Below are 6,032 nucleotides of genomic sequence, written 5' to 3' on the forward strand. Positions count from 1 at the left end.
AATTATGAAAGCTTTACTGCAGATGAGCTGCCGCTGATGCGGCCAGGCAGGCCAGCACTAAAGGCTACGGCACGGCATGGAGTTCTAGTAGCCCACAGACTCAGAGGGCAATTCTTTCAACATAAAATGTTGCGTTCCATCAGGAGAGTAAGAAAGGGACAATACTCTTGAATTATGACTTCTAGTACGCCGTCGTTTTTGTGTTTGCTTGGTTTTGTTTTGAGGCTTGCTGTTTGTTTGTTTGTTTGTTTGTTTTTTGTTTAATTTTGTTGTTATAATTTCAGTTGCTGTTGGCAGTCATGGCTGCCAGTTCCCACCTGATGTTGTGTGGGAGTCCAGACTGCTCCAGACCGTACTGAATAACTGCTAGCTTACATAATGTCTTCGGACTAGGACTGAAGTCTAAGACATACAGGTCACCAGGGGTGCTGTCTCCTCCAAAGAGGATGACACGATCTCCCACCATGCAACAGCACATACTATATATCGGAGATGGTCCTGTCTCCTTGGGCTCAACCTTCTTCCAGGAGAAGGTCTCTGGACTGAATTTCCACATCATTCCACATTCATTTTTAATGAAGGTCTGGTTGCAGCCACCAAATATGTACATCTCTCCATTGTAGGTAAAGGCTGAATGAGAACAGCGTTCTTCTGGACGAGGCTGTGCAGAAGGTGTGCTCATCCAGAGGTTGGTCTCTGTGACAAACACTCTGATGGTGTTGTAGTACCCCACTTCCAGCCCCCAAATACAAACATCTTTGTCCCGATGATGGTGGCAGAGTGATGTGATGATCCAGGAGATGGAGTTCCTCTGGTGTTAATTAAAGTCCAGACCATTGAGGTGGTGTCCAACTTGTAGATGTCATTAGTGTATCTAGACTGGGTCCGTCCTCCATGGATAAACATGACCTTCCCCAACACACAGGCTGAGTGGCCCCTCCTCCCCTCTGGAATAGTCCCAGAAACCTGTGGTTTGAACCATGTGTGGGCGTCAACATCAAATGCATAAAGCACTTTGCAGTACTCGTCTCCGTAGTACAGACTCCCTCCCCAGATGTACACAATATCTTCAATCAGCACAGCTGTGTGGCCGTAGCGCCTGGATGGAACCTCAAGGTGAGGTTCTCCTCTTCCAGAGGTCAACTTCCTCCAGAGTAAAGTCACTGTGCTGAAGGCCTGCACACCAATCTGCTTCTCGTTGTTATGGTGAGTGTCCCTTCCAAAGTAGTACAGCTCGTGTCTCACCGCTACAGCAGCACTGTATATCTTTGGTTTTTATCATCATTTCAGCAGCAGCGTTTTGACTGGTTTCTTGTAGTCAGTCATATCAAAATGAGTGAAACGGCCGGGATGATTTGTTTATTTTTCATACAGTTCTTTATGAGGCGATCTGAAAAAACCCTATGGGGATTACAATGCAAATAAAAAGTACATGAACCCGCAGACCTATATCGCCCTCTACCGATATTGACGTCAGAGTATTGTCCGAATTCATCACTATTTGAGTCCACTGAGTCTGGGTCCCCTTATAGGGAGTAGGGAACAACCCTAGCAATTCGAACGCAGCCAGTGTCACTATTATTTTACTGCTTAAAAGGGGGGGTGCCACATTTTTTGTATTTTTCCAGTTTTTCATGTGTTTATGAGGTGACAGCCTGGAGTCGTTTTTATGTGCACTGGTGTATTAACTTTGTATTTAGGGTTTCTTCCTGGAGGCTGAACCCTTGACAGTCAAACGGGCCAATTAAATAAACAGTAATATAGTGACATCACACTATCAGCCCCTCCCCTAACCCCTCAACCTTTATTATACAACTACAGCTGTGGGTGCGGCTTCAGTTCAGGTGGATCACCACCTACCAGGCAAACCAGGCATACTTGGGCATGTCCACATAAAAACCACATTTTAACAAATATTGTTATATAAGGAGGTATAATTTTTAAAAAAAAGTGACAGTAAGACATGATGATCATGTTTTAGGGTGGAAATAATCACGGCACTCCATATTTAAATAAAGGTTAAATAAATATTAAATAAAACATGTGTGCCATGAATCTATGATGGGATCAAGATGCACAGAACAGAGTGACTAATGCTGGCAATGCATTGTTTGACCAGTTGGCTTCATGGATTCAGTGAAGGTTTGTCAATTGTAATAAATCAGATTATGAAGCAACACAACTGTAATACTCCTCCTGAAGCCGACACAAAGAAATGTGCCGATTCTCCGAAAATCACCCGTCTTGGCTAGATAGTCCTAACTGATTCACTGTGGGGATCTAAATTAATGAGATGAGGCCTGGAAACTGGATCTACTTCCACTGTTGCCTGGCAATAATTATGCTATTATGGAAGATCGTTCCATTCTAAAAACTCTGTTCCCATAGACAGCATAAGATATTAGATGCTGTCTATGGGAACAGAGTTTTTAGAATCCTATCTATCTACCTACCTAACTACCTATCTATAAATGCACCAAGTGTCTGTCTGTCTGTCTGGCTGTCTGTGTACGTACTGTTGTAATCCACATAACGCGACACACGCGTGCCACACGACCACAGGGGGGTGCAGTGCCCGGTGTCAAGTCAGTCGGACCCACGGTTGTCCAGAACCGCCCCAAAAAAGGCCTCTGCCCGGGCTCTGCACATGCAGGACCCCTGCCCAAGATCTGTAGACCAATTATTTGTTTACAAACATTGGGACTGGGCGCCCGGGTGACTGTTTCATGTAATCAATTCCCAACAGATCTCCAAACCTAGTTTCTTACTAGTCGTGACTAGTTGCTTATTGGTTGTGACTAATTTCGGACTAGTCGAGACCTATAAGCAACTAGTCGCTACGGGAACTCCCCTTCCTGTGCATTTATGCGACTTTAATAATCCAAAAATACAATGAAAGAGTGTCACACACAAGTGAAAATAGAAGATCTACAAGCTCACAAGAGAATAGAAGATCTACAAGCTCACAAGATAATATTAGATATACATGTGTCGTATCTGGTTTCTATACCATACACTCTAGTCCTACCATACAAAAATACTGTTGACTGGGAGAGCACCGGAGAAGGTTGTGACACGGCACGACAGCAGATGAGAGATGTTCCGATGTTGTTTATTCCAGAGTACACAGCAGCAAAGCAGAGGCACCTCCGACGGCCTTACGCCGTCGGGTAGAATGACCCACTTACATTCAATGTTGATGTATCTGAAAACAGCGTCTGTACTGTGCGAACGGCTGTGTGGAGCAGACGGGAAACAGAAGTCTCGGCGAAAACAGTTCTCCAGTCTATAGTTTTGTATCAAGTTTTAATGACCAAAATACACTCAGTTACAAGGCAGTCATGGGAACAAATGGCCCACGATGGAGTCACACAAGGATCTACTTGGTCGAATCAGCAGACACACGTGTGAGCACACCATAGGAATGAAAGCATGTTGTTTATATACTGATGCAAGTTTAAAACTCCCTCCCTCTCATGAGGGTGGGACTTAGAAGTGTCCTTACTTACTGGCCAATCAGTGAGCCAGGACTGTCATGCAAGGTTTCCTATGAGAACTAGCAACAGATGAAACAATACCAATAAGAATGAATGTACCATATAAAATATACAGAACATTATTTAACACCTGCAATGAAATAGTTAGACTGTATTCTTGACTCTAGATGCATATTTGACAAAGATACGTTGCATTCATGACAGACAGGACAGACAGATAGAGCAGAGCAGAGCTTGACCTAAAGATATGCCATGCAGCTGTTATCTATGGATGCAGCTAGGGTAAGAAGTTCACGCAGACCCCTGTGGGGTTTAATTACCCCCTAACAAAAGCTCTGTTTCTTCAAGCCTAGTTGTAAATAACTAAGCATCTTCTCAAAGGATCTTACCGTGAGACAGTTACCACAGCTTGCATTGTATAGAAAAACAGCTGTCTCAACTTACGCTCTGATTAGATCTTCAGGCTGTGTCTGTAAAACTAACTGATATGTCCATAATGTCTATATCAGATTCATCAATGTCATGGAATTAAGTACAGTTTCACAAACAGAGGTGAGAATATAGGCGTGTTCCCTGCTTCTCTGAAGACGAGATGCTTACCCATTGATCAACCATTTGCTCCAACAGTGGCCACTTTGAACCACTGTTTAGCATGTAATTGTCCTTAGGTGTGACTCAGGAGTATAAACAAACCATCCCCAGGTGGGACTTTGAATAACAGTAGAACAAAGGCAGGCCTTGGAGACGAGCTGACTTGCATAATTAAGCCAGCCAGCTATAGTCAGACCTACTGAATAAACAGTTGAGTACATTTGTTCAAGAACATGACATATGGTATAGAATTATGGAATCCCAGATATCACACATGCTCACAAGAGAATAGAAGATCTACAAGCCTACAGGAGAATAGAAGATCTACAAGCCTACAAGAGAATAGAAGATCTACAAGCCTACAAGAAAATAGAAGATCTACAAGCCTATAAGAGAATAGAAGATCTACATGCTCGCAAGAGAATAGAAGATCTACGAACGGAGGGGCTGGAAGGAGCGCCGCGACTTGTGATTTTGGGTGAGAGGAGCCGTCAGTCAGTGGGGTAGGGAGCGCTGTGCGCGTGTGTGCGACGTAAAAGCGACATCCTGTGTCCACTCATTCACACCTCTAGGGACCGCAGTTTGCCTTCAAAGATTTTCCGAGAAGCTTTTTCATTGGTCCAAAATTGCCCTCCCGCAAATTACTAACAAATCAGGAATGAAGTGGACCAATGAGAAAGCTTCTAGGAAAATCTGACATTCTAAATCCCACCCGGGTTGTGCTTATAACCACGGCCCGCTTCTGTGGCCAACGCGGAAATGCCTCTCGCCTCTCAACAATGCGCTTAGATCTTCAAGCCCACTGCTTGAAGAAGGCCCCAAGAATCCTAAGGGGTCATAGATCGAACTGACTGTGGAGAGGATCCCTCTTCTGGTCAAGGGTTTGTCACTGAGAGTGAGCTTGAACATGAATGCATCAGACTGAACACACCACTGCACACCCAGTGCCCTTTCAACAGGAAGTGTGTCGTTATCCAAGTCCAGATCCTTTACCTCTTTCGCTCTCTCCTTTGATGGTATGGCAGCCAGCACTCTCCGTCGGTTGCTTATCCACTTCGTGAGTTTGAAACCCCCTTCAGCACAAAGTGCACGTAGATCTTGGTACAGTGTGACTGCCTCTTCTTCAGATGTCACTGAAGCCAGACAATCATCCACGTAGAAGTTGTTGAGGATTGTTTCAGTCACGCTGGTTGCAAACTGGTTTTTATTATCCTCTGCACACTTCCTCAGAGCAAAACATGCACAACTTGGTGAAGATGTGGCTCCAAACAGATGTGCAACCATTCTGTGCTCTACCAGGTTCTTCCCATGGTCTCCGTCCGGCCACCAGAGAAACCTCAGCAGATCTGAATCCTCAGATGTCACTTTGACCTGATGGTACATGGCCTCGATGTCTGCCATGAGTACAACAGGCTCCTTCCTGAATCTGGTCATCACTCCGATGAGTGTGCCGGTAAGGTCTGGGCCCTGTAGAAGCTGTGCATTCAATGATGTTCCTTGAAATGTAGCTCCACAGTCAAATACGACCCTGATCTTCCTCTTTTTTGGGTGATAAACACCATGGTGTGGAATATACCATACCCTGCCATCACTCCGTTCCAGATCATCAACAGGCACCCTTTCTGCATAGCCCTTGGAGATGATGTCATTCATGAAAGCAGTGGTCAGCATGAAATGAAACATCTTTATGAAACCTCCGTTTGAGGCTCAGAGCACGCTGTTCTGCTACTCTCCTGTTGTTGGGCATGTTCACATCCCGTTTCCTCAAATGGTGTAATGGCCGTCAATAAGTTCAGCAGACTTTGTGACGTACTCCATGAACTGACCATCTTCTCTTGACAACCCCATCTGCTCATCATCTTGACTGCATTCAGGGAAATCGACTTTCAGCTGCTGCTTCCACAGCTCATCAAGGCTTGCAACTGAGATCCTATTTACTGTGAC

General features: G+C 44.8%; 1 pseudogene across 1 annotated transcript; it reads right to left on the reverse strand.

Moving 5' to 3' along the window:
- Window positions 1-280: 280 nt before the first annotated feature.
- On the reverse strand, window positions 281-5,522 carry LOC306934485 (kelch domain-containing protein 3-like; annotated as a pseudogene). The gene is made up of 2 exons: window positions 5,082-5,522; window positions 281-966 (listed from the first exon to the last, which is right to left on the reverse strand). The product of its transcript is annotated as a kelch domain-containing protein 3-like (transcript).
- Window positions 5,523-6,032: the final 510 nt, after the last annotated feature.

The sequence above is a fragment of the Electrona antarctica genome (assembly GCF_951216825.1).
Source record: "Electrona antarctica genome assembly, chromosome: 2".
Taxonomy (NCBI): Eukaryota; Metazoa; Chordata; class Actinopteri; order Myctophiformes; family Myctophidae; genus Electrona; species Electrona antarctica.